This window comes from Urocitellus parryii, chromosome 5 (genome assembly GCF_045843805.1).
Source record: "Urocitellus parryii isolate mUroPar1 chromosome 5, mUroPar1.hap1, whole genome shotgun sequence".
NCBI classification, from domain to species: domain Eukaryota; kingdom Metazoa; phylum Chordata; class Mammalia; order Rodentia; family Sciuridae; genus Urocitellus; species Urocitellus parryii.
The window spans coordinates 98,098,793-98,116,264 of NC_135535.1; the positions used below are offsets into that span (position 1 = coordinate 98,098,793).

Below are 17,472 nucleotides of genomic sequence, written 5' to 3' on the forward strand. Positions count from 1 at the left end.
TGTTTGTATAGGTTTTTTCCTTTAACTTAATTCTTCATTTATTTATTCATTTTAAAAAAACCTTTTCTCTGTGTATTTGGAGGTATTTTCATGAGAAATAGATGTTATAGAATAAAGTGAATGTGTGTGATAGGTGACCTCTAAAAAGAGAATACTATAATATTTATGTGGCAGGTAGTCTGTATGCTTAGTACCTTTTTAATGCTCATATACCTGTAATGCTATTTTACATGGGAAGATATTGTGATGCTGAGATGCTAAAAGACTTATGCAGCAGTGCATGGAGATGACAGCAGAGAGCCAGAGCAATAACTCCTGATAGAGGGAGGCACCCCTCAATTCAGTGACATATCAACAGGAGGATGTTGTTCACAGCCACATCTGTGAGCTGGTAGAAGACTACTCAAGTTTGGTGGTTATATTCAAGGTTATTTTTTCTATGATGTTAGAAACCTGGCTAAGATGTACACAAAGAGTTACAGGTATTGTTTTTGTTTGCTTGTTTGCTAATTAGAAGTCAGCTGCCTTACCAATGTGTCATATGAACTTTGTGTCTTTAGCTCATCCTCTTTTCTTTTGCAGATGAATATCCTATCATCTGCATAAAATATTGCATAGTGGTTATTTTACTTTTTCCTTGTAATTATTTATTTTGGATGGGTTGCATATTCAAATGGCTCAAATACTCAAAATCTTAGGTACAACTGTGTTAACTGGCATCTCTTTGTGAATGGATTTTCCTGGTGTTTCACCAGTTAAGTGTAATACTGACTTCAGCTTTGAGATTAAATACTTTTAAAAAATTATCTTTAGAGAGACTCATTCTCTTCTTATCTTTTCTGATAAAAGTTGTCTAAAAGGCATACAATATGCATTCTTATTAACATGTCATATATTTCCCTCTCCTCTGACCAATTAAAATAATGATGCATGTTAATAGTCTTGCATAAAACACTGAGGTCTTCTGTCATACACATGCTTTATTTAACGAAATGTTGTGTAAGTATTCACATTCTATATATAGAGTAAGAAATTTGTAACTATTAGAGGCAAAGTGAAATTCAGAATATATCTATAAGGTAATGATAGGTAATATCCAAAAGGGAAATAACAAAATTGAATCATGAGAGAAATCTATTTTAAAAAATCATATGCTTGGGCTGGGGATGTGACTCAAGCGATAACATGCTTACCTGGCATGTGCGGGGCGCTGGGTTTGATCTTCAGCACCACATAAAAATAAAATAAAGATGTTGTGTCCACCGAAAACTAAAAAAATAAATATTAAAAAATTCTCTCTCTCTTTCTCTTTAAAAAAATCATATGCTAGAAGACAACTGATTCATATTATCAACATGCTGAGCAATGTAACTATAACCCTCAATTCTTGGCTAAAAATATGTCCTTAGAGATCCAACTAATTAATATTTCATATGAAAATGATTGGGGCAATTCCCTATACACACCTCTTCTCTGTAAAGGCCATTAATGGACCTACTTTGGAAAGACTGTGGTAGACTGAATGGTTTGCCACTAAAATCCAAACGTTAAAGCTCTAACTCCCAATGTGACTGCATTTGAGGATAGGGGAAGTATGGATGTCATTAAGTTTGAAGGAGATCATAAACTGAGACCCTAATCCAGTAGGGCTGGTGTCCTTATGAGAAGAGGGAGATCCTGTGTGTCTGAGTTCACAGAGAAGGTCTTGCTGGGTCACAGAGAACAGATCCTGTGAGAAGATGACCCACTGACCAGCAGAGGCCTCAGCAGAATCCAGTGCTGCTGGCCTCTTGATCTGGACTTGCAATCTCCAGATCTGTGAGGAAATAAACTCTTGTGCAACACACCCAGTCTGTGGTGTTTTGTTAGGGAAACTGGGACATTACAATAATAATAATAATAATAATAATAATAATAATAGACAAAAATTTAATAGGGAAAGACTGATGCTTACCAATTGAAATGCTAGATATGTTGAGAAAATAAATAAGCACTGGCTTTGTATGAGTGGTGATAAAGTTGGTAGCTTATAGTTTAAAGCAAGATATGATAAGATCTTTTATCACATGAACTGCACAAACACACAATTCTATCTATATAAATTATTCTTAATAAAACTGGTTTATAAAAAAAAAATCTACATAACACCATTGGAAAAGGTAACAGTTTAAGAGGATTATAGACCATGTCAAGGCCTTTGCTTAAATTGAGAGAAGACAATGATTTAATTAAAAATAATTTTGAGAGAAGACAATGATTTAATTAAAAATAATTTGAAAGTGTGTGTGTGTGTATGTATGTGTGTGTGTGTTGTTTACTAAATAAAATAAAGATAGAAAGCTAAGATAAAATCCCCAGTACTGGGGAAAAAAAGAAAAAAAGCAGAGACCCTCCAATTTTAGAGTAGTACATATACTCTAAAACTATCTAATTAAACTAGTAAATTCAATTATCTAATTAAACTTTACTTGTTTACTTTTTTACGTGTACTACTCTAAAATTATGCATATATAATATTATGTAACATTTTATATAGTGTTAGTATGGTCATATATTTTGTACATTTGAAATTATTTTATTTCATACATTACATCAAGAGTCACATGTAAAATAAATAAGTGGAAAATGGTTTAAATTGTGTGAATGAAAATGAAAGAATACAAGTGGCCAAAGGACTGTTGGGTGCTTTGTAGTATTTATTCTTCCCTTCTTGGTTAGTGAGAGAACACCAGTGTCATCCAGCTGATGTTGGTATCTAAATGCTAAACATTGAATACATTGTTAGATGAGAGATAGTTACATTTTTATCTAATTAAACTAGTAAAAATTTTACATGTTTACTTAGTTTTTAACATGAATTTGAATTCTGAACTAATATACCAAACAAGTAAAAGCTGGTGGAACAATACTATTATCAAAAGAAATACTCTCTAACAATGACATAGTTTTTGTTACATAAAAACAAAAACAAAATCACAACAGGCAAAAGAGGTTAAGTACCTTGCCTAAGGTCCCATAGCTAGAACACAGAAAAAAAAAATCAAATGTTAGCCCAAGTTTCACTCCTAAGCTTAACTACTTTGTGATCTGCATATATAGACATCCTTTGCTATCTGTGCAGGTTGATTCCAATACTCATGGTTTCCAAAATCCGTGAAAGCTTAAAAATGCCTTATAAAAATGACAGTATTTGCATATAAACTGTGTGTATCATTCTGTAAACATTAAATCATGTCTAAGTTACTTGTAATTCCTAATAAATGTAAATAAAATGTAAATAGTTATTATAATGTATTCTTTAAGGAATAGGGGTAAGAAAAAGATGCATATGTTCAGTAGTGCCAACATTTTTTTTCCAATTATTTTTTATCTGCTGTTGCTTGAATCCACAGGGATGGAACTAGTGACTATGGAAGGCTGACTATAATAATAAAAGAAGAAATTAGTGATATAGAAAACCTAAGTAAAATGCAGGTGAGGATAAAAGGATCTCTTGGTATAAATCAATAAACAGACAAAAAGTAAAATATAAATAACATTAGAAACACAATAATAGTCTATCAATAAAAGTATTTAAACACCATTTTTCAACAAAATGTACAAAATTTAAATAAATTAAACAGTTTTAATGCTTACATTGGTGGCATGGGAAGCTTAAGTGCCCAGAGGACCACAGAATACTGCTGTCTGCAGCTTTTCCCAGCAGAACCTCAAATAGTTTCATGCAGAGCACCTCTGGTAAGACATGTGTCTGTGAGCAGCTTTCCCAACATCCAAGAGGTGGAATTCTGGAAAGGTCTTGAGAGTGGATTTCCAGTTGTTTTTGTTGGCTCACCTGGATGAGCCATGGCTGTTATCAATGGGGTCTTGTTCTTATTCTTGGATGGTGTGTGTGTGTGGGTATGTGTGCGCGTGCATGCATGCACACGCATGTGCACATAGACTTGTTTTTGGTGCTAAATCTTTGTTTTAGGTATAACAGTTATCTGCTATTTTGATATTCAATCCCACTGTTATAGTCAACAATTCTTTATATTAAATGTTTCCTGTCAAAATTCCTGTGTGATTTGTCTTTTGATTGAACTCTGATCATTAGCAGATATTGAAATATCATTTGATTAAAATTTCAGTGAACCAAAAACAAAAAGACCAATCTATTTGTACTGATAACTATAGTACATTTGCAGTGTTTTAAAAAATGACATATTAGAGGTAATCAAAATGAATAAAATCATTACTAAACAGTATTATGTCTATATATAAACTATAAAGTCAAAACATATTAAAAGTAAAATGATGAAAAAAGATATGACATGCCACCATAATAAGGAAGCTAGAGAGATGGTATAAATTCAAAGCAATAGATTTAAAGACAAAGAATGTATTGCCAGGGACAAAAAAGAAGATTTCATGATGAAAAAAGGTTAAATTCATTATGAGCAAATAAAAGCTGAAAGTTGTATATGTCTAATAACAAAGAACTGAATACATTAAGAAAAAGTAGATATATACTTCTTTTTGTTGTCCCTACTCTTTCTCTTTTCCCTTTTCTTTTTCTCTTTCTCCTTCCCTCTCTCCCTCTCCCTCTTCTCTCTCTCTTTCTCCATGAAAAATAAAATAGATATCTGAATTCCATTTGTTCCCAAATAATATTTCCTTGTGAAAGTGATCTGTATTCACTTCCACCAGTACTTCTGTACATTTATAAAAATGGTAAGAGAAAATTAAATTTCCAAAGAAGAATTTTAGTTTTCTTTCAAATGCAATCCATGTGCATATAGTGTTTTCATTTTTGAGCATTTAGAGCAGCTTCTCATTAATGCTTTTTTGTTCTTTGTTTTGTTTTGTTCTTGGCATATAACACAAGTAGTCCATCAAATCAATTTCCCCCCCTATGGGCCATTATATAATTAATTTATTATTATTTTTTTCATTTAAAAAGTACGATAACAAGAAATCTCACATTCCAAAACTGATTTTTTAGATAATTTTTTATTCAGCTCATGGATCAATTAACCTGCAGAGGTGTAGATTGCTAATGTATTTAATCATAGTCATCAGCATTATCACTTGTGAGACCTCCATGAGTAACTTATATTGATAGAAGTGATGTAGATACACATTTAGGGGAGTTGAGACCCACTGAAATCTAGAATCATAATTCAAAAATCTAATTATTTTTAATTATTTTTGGACTTTTGTACAGAAATAAATCTTATACTACAGACCCAAAGATGAGGGAAATAGACTCCAACCACCTCTCTTCTGTTCTTATTGATCTTATCTTTATTAAGTGGGATTGAGGATTGGTTTACATGTACTAATACTACTCTCATTTAATCAGGGCAAATAAATATATTTAAAGACTTGAAAAAAAATTTTAGTGAACCAATATATGTGGAAGAATGATGACAAACCAACAAAATAAGTGAACTAAACAAATATAGGAACATTATGAATAATGGTGAAATGTAGTATATTAAGAAGGTTTGTATTAGAATTATTAGTGTTAACATAGACAAAAGAAAAAAAACTATAAAAAATTGGATGAGATTGACAAAATGATTTATTTGTCTTGCAGACAGAGTTTTGTCTAGGAATTTTGTCTAGTGGAATTCACAAAGAAGTGGGCAGTGAGTGTATCAAATACAATCAGTAAGTCTTACAGAATTTCCAAATATGATATTAAGGTATTACTATTCACCATTAAGGATTACTTAGAATATGACATTTGAAGCTGGATTTCTTGTATAGCCAGAAGGGGCATGGAAATAAGTCTCATACATCATCCTTTGTTGAGACAGTAATTAAATTGCACAGGAGAACACAAAAAAGGTTCTACATAAATGTATACATGCACCATGTCCTTAAGTTATAGAATCAATTTCCTAATGTGCCTCGTATGCTCAAATCCTCCAGTTCAATATGATTCCGGTAAAAATCACAAGAAATTCCAGGAATATCTGTAAAATTACTGAATCTTTTCATTAGCACTGACCATTAAATATTAAATAGGGTTAGGAGGGAAACCTTTGTAAAAGACCTAAGCATGGAGACATGCTTGATTAATGTTATGGGCTAAGAAGATTGAGTATGAAAGATTGGGGTTGTGGCTCAGTGGAAGAGTGCTTGCCTGGCATGTGAGGTTCTGGGTTCAATTCCCAGAACCTTTATTCCCCCTGAGGATTTAAATTTCAAGTTCTCTGAGTTCTCATTTTGAAAATTACAAGATAAAATATTTTCTTATTTCTTAGATTTTTCTTTCAGAAACCAGGGTGGTGGTGAATGTGTGTCTGTGTTTATGGTTTATAAGCAATGCAGCTGCATATAAATACTTCTATCAATATCTAATTGTAAGGAGGGTCAGCTTTCCTGGGAGTTCCTAGAAAAGTCTAGGAAAGAGGAAAAACCTACAAATCACTTTCTTTAAACCTTTCTATGTGGATCCAGTATTTTCCTTGAAATAAATCCTCTCTAATAATAGTCCATTCAGGTCATCTCCACATGACTAGGTTTCATCTATCAATTTAGATATTTCTGATGTAGCCTATGTATTAGGTTTTAAAATTTTACTAGCTGACATCCAAACCCAAGGAATGCAAATTATAAACAAGGCAAAAAGCCTGAAAGAGAATATGTCTTAATTTGCATGCTAGCAAATGGGAATTCAGCTTTCCACTGACACCTGCTTTGAAAGAACCCAGCCTATGGTATTGAAGTAAGTTAGGCAATATTTTGAGCTATTTTGGAATAACAATGGTTTCCATAAAAACATCATAGACTTGTTTTTTAGTATATTTTCTATTTCCTATTTGACCTTGGTCACAGAATATAAAGAAAATAAGAACTTTAGTGTACATCCAGAAAAGTGGGGCTGATAGAACTCTAGGTTAGGAGATTATAAATCACAACCAGATATTAAGCATGGATCCTCCTCCTCCCCCAGAGATGTGATAAAATTACTATGGAGCATCATTTCTGTCTAAGTAACGGTAGAATTTGTTTGTGTCTTTGTAGTACTGGTAGCTGCAGTGACTTGAGCAGGAGTCAAAATATCCCTTTGCTGATGGAATTCTCACTGCTTTGGTCATCCACAGAGTTGGTTTGTTTTGGGAAAGTTAAAACACTGAAATGAAACTATGATTATTCAGGTTCATATAGTGGACACAATTAAGAATTATTTTTCTTATTGCCTGGGCAGCAACCAATCATTTTAGCACCTGGCTTGCTTCTAGCCTCAGCATATTTTATTTGCTCAAGATAGCCTTTCTCCAACCTATTTTTATTCACCTAAGGAGGAGAGAGAAGAGTGTCATTTTAGTGTCAGGGTTGGGAATTTTTATGATTTTGTTTTTCATTTTACATGGTAACCATAAGTGAGATCCTGCAGGTATAAGTATACAAAGAATTGTGTCCCAGAGGAGCAAATTGAGCAACACTGTATCCCTCCAATACACTCTAACAAACTCCATACTCTGTTACATCCCTGAGCTGTTTACTCCTTAGGTAATGGCCTGAAGGATGGACCAAGCCAGTAGCCTGGCAAGAAGATGGCCAGTTCTTTCAGCATTCTGTTAGAACCTCTGAGGAACATGTAGGTCCATGACAAAGGGTCCCAAGCACCAAGGTCTACATGAAGGCGTTGCAAGCTCTGGTCTCCATTCTCTTGTTATTTGCCATGTCTTCTCCGTCTTTAATTGTATCTGTTGGCCTTCTAACAGAATGCTGAAAGACCTGGTTATCTTCTTGCCAGGCTACTGGCTTGGTCCATCCTTCAGGTCATTCATTTGTCCCGATTTGGGGAAACAAAAGCAGAAACAGACCTTTCTGTTGTTCCTGTGGCCAAGAAAAATCGAAAATCTTCAAGTCCATAGATCAATAACAGGGACAAAGTGTGATTTTTAGTAGAAATCACATGGAATCAGCAACATTTTATGTTTCTTATCTTCTTTGCAGATAAGAAGTATGTATATGATTTTGAGTAATTTCTAAGCAATTTTCTAGAAAGTCAGTTACCTAGGCTAATTAAGCAAAGGTATACACATGTGAGTATGTTTCTGTGCATGTATGGAAAATGAGAAAGATTGACTATAACATACAATCATTGTTTTTTTGATGTAAACAACCTAATTATACAAAGCAAGGTAGGACATTTTCCAGATATATTTATGATCAGTATATCTCAGGAAATGAATACTATTTTCCCTTGTACTTTATACCTTACTTAAGTGGCATAGTATGTTTAAATTTCATTTTTGAATTTCTAACATTTTGGATTGCAAGGACATTCAATCCCCCTTGCCCCCATACTAGGAGTTGAACCCAGGCCCTCACTCTTACTAGGCAAGTGCTCTACGGCTGAGTTATATCCCCAGCTATGAGCATTCAATTTTAAATCAGTGTAGAGCAGTTGGTGGTGCTTGCCTGAAATCCCAGCACCTTGAGAGATGAAGGGGGAGTATTTTAAGTTCCAGGCCAGCCAGCCTTAGCAACCTAGTTAGACCTGTCTCAAAATAAAAAATAAAGAAAGACTTAGGGATATAGATGAGGGATAGAGTGCCCTTCTGGGTTCAACCCCAGTATTTCAAAGAAAAATATTGTCAAAGCTTATATCAAAGATGCATGTTTGAAATAGATCTTATGTCATTATGAATTCTTATGTCATGCTTAATAAAGAAAAAACAGAATTGTTGGAATAAAACATGCACACAATAAAAACAAATACAGTGCTAATGTAGTATGTGACTACCATAAATAGTACTGAAAAATAACAGATGGAAAGATTAGAAAAGGTTAATGTCTATAATAAGGATGGATGAAAAAGGAAGAACTGTGGTCATGATCTGATTTTAAAATATTTCCATTTTTCCTAAAACACCTCTGTGCTTTTTGAATTCCCCCAAATCTCATTCATCTTCCATTCTTAAATACCCTTTAAATTATGATGTGAATTTTCTAATATTTCTGATGTTAAGAAAAGATGCCATACAAAAATAGTATAGAAATCTTGTTACATAATTCAGTGAATATTTCTGCAACCATTAAAATTGTACCTATAAAATCCACATAATAATTGCAGGGAATTTCCCATATATCTGTTTTATTATAATCTGGTGTAAATGTGGGAGTGAGAGAAAATGTGTTGATGTTATAATTATTTACAAGTTCAATTATAAGATGGAAATGTGTGGCCTAATTAAATTCTGCATGACTACATTAATTCTTGGTATTATGAAATTTTAGCAATGTCTTAGGATAGATCAAGTCCACATCTGATTTATTTATTTGTGTAGTTATCGTGTATCCCCAGTATCGTATAAGCTCTAAATAACCTGAGGTCAAATCTGTCTTTTTGGCTGTCTTCTTCTAACATCTTGATTTTAGCGCAAAGAACATTTGGTGAAAATAATATTTTATTAGTAAATGCAACAATGAAGTATATTAGGACCAGCAAACCAATGAAAATGAAGTCCACCATCAAATCTGCAGGTTACACAGATTTCTTGGTTTTGATTCCACATTGAGGTTACAGGCTTACCCAAATAGAAGCATTTCTCAGAGCAAAAGGATGGCTGTTCCACAATTCTAGGGAAAATATCATTAGAGTTTAGCCTTGGGGCTGGGGTTGTGGCTCAGTGGTAGAGCCCTTGCCTAGTATGTGTGAGGCACTGAGTTGGATCCTCAGTACCACATATGAATAAATAAATAAATAAATAAATAAATTAAAGGTCCATCAGCAACTATATATATATATATATATATATATATATATATATATATATTACCACAACCTAATTAAAAAAAAGGAATATAGCCTTGATTCAACTGTATCAAGAGTGTGAAGTAGAGAGAGGTGGAACACCAAAAGCAGAAGGCATTCGCCACAACACAGTATTAAAAAATAATAAGTATAATAGGCTTTTAAAATTTACATATGTATTTTTATTATGAATGATAGATTATTATTATTTTTGTAGCTGGCTAATTTATACACAAAAGTGTCATTTGGCTTTTTGAAATTTAGCTAGTAACCAGCTTCATTCCTAAAATATTAGTTTAGTGTAATATTTTTCCAACATATTTTCTTTTCTTTTTTAAAAATACTTATAGTTGTAGATGAACATAATACCTTTATTTTATTTATTTATTTTTATGTGGTGCTGAGGATCAAACCTAGTGCTTCACATGTGCTAGGCAAGCGCTTTACATGAGCTACAGCCCCAGCCCCAACATATTTTCTAAATAAACTTTTAAAATTGCCATATTATAAATTCACAGAGAAGTGAACAAATAATAATCATGCAATTCAATGCATGTGTTAGCTTGGGGCTTTTAAAATCTGAGTCATTCCTGGGATGATAGAATGATTGTGTTTATTTGAGAAGGCAAATCAATGCAGAAGTGTGGAGGGAATGTGGAAAAGGAGGCAAGGAAAGACGTGAAGCAAGGTGATGTGACTTGGTTCTACTGGTGAACTACAATAAGCTAAGAAAACCAGGGCTCAGCATGTGTAGGAACTTTTCTAGGAAAGTCCAAGGGGAACCAGATTGAACATTAATCCATGGAAGAGAGGAGTGACTATTCATGTCAGCTCTTCTCTCTTCTAATCCGTTGGTCAGAGTTTACCCAAGGGGGAATTTAAAAAAAAACAAAACAACTTTATTATACTGCCCCCTAGTGGCCATTTACAGAGTCAGCTCTTAGGCTCATAGAATGGAATTCTGCTACAGTACAAAATAGAAGGATAACCTGGACCACACAAGATGTTGACCAAGAGAATAGGAGATAGGAAATCTAAGGATATACACAAATTTGTATTCCACACAGTCCACCTCTTGGAAAATCAGGTGCTCATTCCCTCCTACAGTAACTGACTTTGTAAATGTATGACTTTTGTAGTTGTTGAGGGCCCTGTGCTTAGAGGGACCTTATGTTTGTTTTAACCATCTGCTCTTACCATTTTATTTCTCAGACACAGTTTACCCCTTTGCTGAAGAGGGGATGGCCTCATCCTAATTCAGTAGGCATTCAGTCACCCCTTTTCCTATGAGTTGTGTCGGAGACATACATAGCATCCTTGCCCCCTACAAACACTTCTATTAGCTTTGAACTGCAGAATCATCTTGCAAAGCAATGGTCAGAGCATTTTGGACGCTGGTCTACACTGGATATACAGCTGTCTTGAAAGCAGCAACTTTTAGGGAAACTCCATAAATGGTTCAGTGCAATATCCTCAAATGTAGTATACCTGGCTTCAAAGCACAACACATATTATGGCACGTTTTTAGTAATAGGAAATAGAAGATAGCACAACATGTTTGCACAAGTAGATCAGACCACTGGACCCCTTAAACAACATTGAAGGTGGAGGTCCCTAAATCCTCTCTTTCTTCTCTCTCCTTATAGTGCTTTTCTCTTCTGTACTGTTATGATATTTTACAGTATTTCAGGAACTTGCGACTTCCTGCTTATAGGTACTAATTAGTAGAACATCACTAATATGTTATGTTTAATGAGCACAATGTTTGAAAAATGTAAATGAAACTGGGAGAAGAAGAGATGTAATTCTGACATACTTCTGCAAGATGTGCTATAACAACATTATAAATAAATGTTAGATTGTTTGATTTTTCCCAAAATGGCTATCAATGGAAAATTATTCACCAAATCAATAGCCCAAAGTGAAGCATCACAGACAATTTTCTGCTCAGTTAAGATTCTGCTCTGATTGTATCTGTCTTTGGCACAGTCGGAAGAGGTTAATTAAATAGGGACATGAGAAGGAACACGACTCCTGTGATTTACAGTGTTTTTATGGTGGCAGAAATTAATTTCATTCCCTAGAGAATGCAGTTATATTATCTAATAGTAAGGAAGAATTTCAGAGGCTTCCCCATGTTCCTTTTACAACAATGTCCCTTACATGTCATGGAGCAGATGTTGTTGTGAGGTGAGGGCAGGTGGCTGTTCTGAAGGTCTCTGGTGCTGTGGAGGAATGGTTCCTACTGGGCAAGGAAAAGACAAAAAATGAGGAGTATTCTTGTTTCTTGGATGAACTCATTCACTGCAGTGAGTGCTTTAGGGGACCAGAGAGATTTCCATTGCTTTTCAGATGTGCAGAGTTATTAGTTCCAAAATTACATTAATACTGCAAAAATTATACTTGAAACATTTTTGTCTCAACATCTATCATAGTACTATACATGAGTCACATGCATAATAAATGTTGAGTAAATGAAATGCTGAATTATTGAAGTGGATAATTACCAGGATTTGGATCCAAATAGTGTTTATATGTGAATTGTATATGTGTGTGTGTGTGTGTGTGTGTGTGTTTGTGTGTTATGCATGACCTTGTACAAAGTAAAATAATAAAGAACTGAATATTTGAGGGATAACAATCTCCATGAGATCACTAGATAACTGATGATTTACAGAAAAACTTTGTACAATGTGTGCATAGGGCCTTATAGAGACCAAATTTTCAAGTGTTTATAGAACCTCAGTGCTTGGGAAGTTCTATTCACCACTGAGATTCTCATTGTCTTTTGTACACACTAGAATATTGTGATGTTGATTGCCCATAACTCAAGTAGCCAGATTAAAATATGTAAATAAGACAGAGCAAATCAATGCAAATAAATATATCTTTATTTCCATGTTAGCATATGAGATTTTAGTGTTTCTTTCACCCTCAACTACCACAGACTCCTGTCTACTGAGTGAGGAGGCACAGTATCTGGTTGAAGCTCAGTTGGTCTGTCTTGGAAAATACGTTTGTCGTGAAGAAAACTGGTTATTGACAAATCTTGATGTTCGCTTGTTTGTTATTGTGGATGGGAATTTTAAAAAGTTGAGTATATGAATATTGAAGAGTCAGATATACTTGGCACTTTAAATGAATATGTGAACAAATCTTCAGCAGTATACTAGAAATTGGGGCATTCTGTTATAGACAATGAATAGTGTTGTACAGAACATATTTGGAGTCATTTTAAATGTGGAGTTAGTAATTGGGAGTTTAGGAAATGGATTCATAGCACTGGTGAACTGTGTGGACTGGGTCAAGAGAAGAAAGATCTCCTTAGTTGATCAAATCCTCACTGGTTTGGCACTCTCCAGAATCGTTGTGCTCTGGTCAAACATGGTGTATTTATTGGTATCTTCACTATACCCAGGTTTAATGATGACTGGAAACATGTTAAGAATCATTTTTAATATCTGGACAGCAGCCAACTATATCAGTGTCTGGCTTGCTACAAGCCTTAGCATCTTTTATTTTTTCAAGATAGCTAACTTTTCTTATTCTTTTTTTCTTTACCTAAGGTAGAGAGTTAGAATAGTTATTTCAGTGACACTGCTGGTGTCTCTGGTTCTATTATTTTTAAATATTATGATTATAAGCACACAATTTGATGTGTGGAATAGTGGATATAAAGGAAACCTGTCTTACAGTTCCAGTTTGAGCAACGTTGAACAGCTTTGCAACCTCTTTTTTATCAACACTATGTTCATGCTCATGCCTTTTATTGTGTCCCTGACAACTATTGTCCTGCTCATCTTCTCTCTGTGGAAACATCTGAAGAGGATGCAGCACAGCGCTAGAGGGTCCAGGGACGCCAGCACCACCGCCCACGTGAAGGCCTAGCAAACTGTGACCACCTTCCTGCTACTGTATGTCATTTACTTTCTGTCGCATTTTGTACAAGTTTGGAAGTTTCCAGAGAAACATCTGATTGTTTCATTGATCTGGGTTATAGGAACAGCTTCTCCCTCAGGCCACTCATTTGTCCTGATTCTGGGAAACAGTAAACTGAGACAGGCCTCTCAGTCAGTACTGTGGTGGCTGAGGTGCTGGTCCAAAGATGTGGGACCATCGGATCCCTAAAACATTTTGAGGATTGTCTGGTGTATTCTAAAGGAAAATTTGGTCATAAGAAATTCTTGTATTCATGAATTTATACTTTCTGAATAATTTGTTACATGTAAGTTTATCAAATTTACAAAATATGTTTGGATTAAGCAGTATTTAGGCATTTAACAACTTTAGCAAAATACATAAAAATATGTATATTAGAATACTTATGAAAGAAGGATATAAATATATCCTTTGCCTAAATATAAGAACTCTTTATAGTAACATTATATAATTTCTTGTCACTCACTAACCTTCTGTTAGGGTCTGTAAACAAGTCAGGATGGCACCTAGCATTTTGCCAGAGGGAATGGTTTATGAGGTGGTGCCAGCTAGCCATTAAGTGTGGAGATTCCTTATTGGTTGACTGCTGTATCTAGTTTATGTTAATTAAGATAAGCTGTGTGGAATGTATATATACCCCTCCTGTCCTACAATAAACGACTCCCATTCCTGCTGTATCAATGTACACAAGTTGCTCGTCACCCCCTGGTTATTTTGCTGCAGCCAGACTGTGGCACCTTCTTTGTTGCGGGCCATCCATAGGTTGTGTATGTGAGCTATGTGCATTTGAGTGTATGAGAGGACTGGCCTGGTGTTGCATGCTATTTGGTCAGTGCAACACATGTGTGTACTTTTCTCTCACTCTGCCTATGATCCCCACACAAGTAAGATGATCTTAGGTAAGATGGATGTAATTTTCCAAGATGTCAGTCAAATTGCCGACCAAGACATCATCAAGCAAGAATCGACCCTCTGAAACCCGACTCGTTGTTTTCTTGTAATAGTACCTCTCTGCCTTAATTAGATGGGAGGTTCTATGGAACAGTGCTCCCCAATAAAAATTAGGGTTTGAGGCATGCTCTCTCTCTTTCCAACGGACCTCTGAGGTCAAGAGCCGTCCTGGATTTTAAAAAGGTATTTCTGTGCTTGTGTACTTTCTTCACCATTTTCTCAGTTATTGATTTAGTCAGATTTTGTGAACCCAGCATAGATCGCCAGCTTTGCTAGATGGTGATACTTCTTGATACTTTAAAATTATTTACCTATAACATATATATGTGTGTATATGCATGTGAGACATATAAAAAATAAAATTTATAATCGTATGGCCATAAAAATAATTCCCCAATCTGGAATATGTGCCTACAATTTCAGATAAGAAATGAAGACTAACATATGGACTTGGAAATCAGATGCACTAATATGATGTTTTAAATATAAGACCCAATTTAGAAAGGTGTTTTACAAATTCCTCAGAATTGTGAGGCTATTTTATTTCGATTGCCTTACCTATATTATTAGTTTTATAATAAGAATTCTTGGAACATATATAGTATTATTAAAAATATGTAATTTATATTTGGAAATATATTGTATTTTCCCGTGAATATCATAATCAATTTTAATTTGAATGCACAAGAATAACAAGTCATGGCTAAAGATAACCTTGTAATTAAATACCACACTGGAAAATTAGTATTTTTTTTTTTTTTGTGTTTTTTTTTTTTTATTTTTTTTTTATTGTTGGTCATTCAAAACATTACATAGTTCTTAATACATCATATTTCACAGTTTGATTCAAGTGGGTTATGAACTCCCAATTTTACCCCGTATACAGATTGCTGTATCACATCAGTTACCCTTCCATTGATTGACATATTGCCTTTCTCTTGTCTGATGTATTCTGCTGTCTGTCCTATTCTCTACTATCCCCCCTCCCCTCCCCTCCCCTCCCCTCCCCTCCCTTCCCCTTTTCTCTCTCTACCCCTTCTACTGTAAATCATTTCTTCCATTTGTATTATCTTGTCTTACCCCTCCTTTCCTCTTATATGTCATTTTTGTATAACCCTGAGGATCGCCTTCCATTACCATGCGATTTCCCTTCTCACTCCCTTTCCCTCCCACCTCTCATCCCTGTTTAATGTAAATCTTCTTCTCAAGCTCTTCGTCCCTACCCTGTCCTTGTTTACTCCCCTTATATCAAAGGAGTCATTTGGTATTTGTTTTTTAAAGATTGACTAGCTTCACTTAGCATAATCTGCTCTAATGCCATCCATTTCCCTCCAAATTCTATGATTTTGTCATTTTTTAATGCAGAATAATACTCCATAGTATATAAATGCCACATTTTTTTTATCCATTCATCTATTGAAGGGCATCTAGGCTGGTTCCACAGTCTTGCTATCGTGAATTGAGCTGCTATGAACATCGATGTTGCAGTGTCCCTGTAGCATGCTCTTGTTAGGGCTTTAGGGAATAGACCGAGAAGGGGAATAGCTGGGTCGAATGGTGGTTCCATTCCCAGCTTTCCGAGAAATCTCCATACTGCTTTCCAAATTGGCTGCACTAATTTGCAGTCCCACCAGCAATGAACAAGAGTGCCCTTTTCCCCGCATCCTCTCCAGCACTTATTGTTGTTTGACTTCCTAATGGCTGCCAGTCTTACTGGAGTGAGATGGTATCTTAGGGTAGTTTTGATTTGCATTTCTCTGACTGCTAGCGATGGTGAGCATTTTTTCATGTACTTGTTGATTGATTGTATGTCCTCCTCTGAGAAGTGTCTGTTCAGGTCCTTGGCCCATTTATTGATTGGGTTATTTGTTATCTTATTGTCTAATTTTTTGAGTTCTTTGTATATTCTGGTTATTAGGGCTCTATCTGAAGTGTGTGGAGTAAAGATTTGTTCCCAGGATGTAGGTTCCCTGTTTATCTCTCTTATTGTTTCTTTTGCTGAGAAAAAACTTTTTAGTTTGAGTAAGTCCCATTTGTTGATTCTATTTGTTAACTCTAGCGCTATGGGTGTCCTATTGAGGAATTTGGAGCCCGATCCCACAGCGTGTAGATCATAACCAACTTTTTCTTCTATCAGATGCCATGTCTCTGATTTAATATCAAGCTCCTTGATCCATTTTGAGTTAACTTTTGTGCGCGGCGAGAGATAGGGATTCAGATTCATTTTGGTGCAAATGGATTTCCAGTTTTCCCAGCACCATTTGTTGAAGATGCTATCCTTCCTCCATTGCATGCTTTTAGCCCCTTTATCAAAAATAAGATAGTTGTAGTTTTGTGGATTGGTTACTGAGTCCTCTATTCTGTACCATTGGTCCACCCGCCTGTTTTGGTACCAGTACCATGCTGTTTTTGTTACTATTGCTCTGTAGTATAGTTTGAAGTCTGGTATCGCTATACCGCCTGATTCACACTTCCTGCTTAGTATTGTTTTTGCTATTCTGGGTCTTTTATTATTCCATATGAATTTCATGATTCTTTTATCGATTTCTACAAGATATGCTGTTGGGATTTTGATTGGCATTGCATTGAACTTATATAGGACTTTTGGTAATATCGCCATTTTGATGATGTTAGTTCTGCCTATCCATGAGCAGGGTATATTTTTCCATCTTCTAAGGTCTTCTTCTATGTCTTTCTTTAGGGTTCTGTAATTTTCATTGTATAAATCTTTCACCTCTTTTGTTAGGTTGATTCCCAAGTATTTTATTTTTTTGGGGGATATTGTGAATGGAGTAGTTGTCCTCATTTCCGTTTCAGAGGAA

The 17,472-nt window shown here is 35.0% G+C and overlaps 1 pseudogene; it reads left to right on the forward strand.

Annotated features, from left to right (window-relative positions):
- The first annotated feature begins 12,958 nt into the window (after positions 1-12,958).
- On the forward strand, positions 12,959-13,888 carry LOC113199229 (taste receptor type 2 member 140-like; annotated as a pseudogene).
- Positions 13,889-17,472: the final 3,584 nt, after the last annotated feature.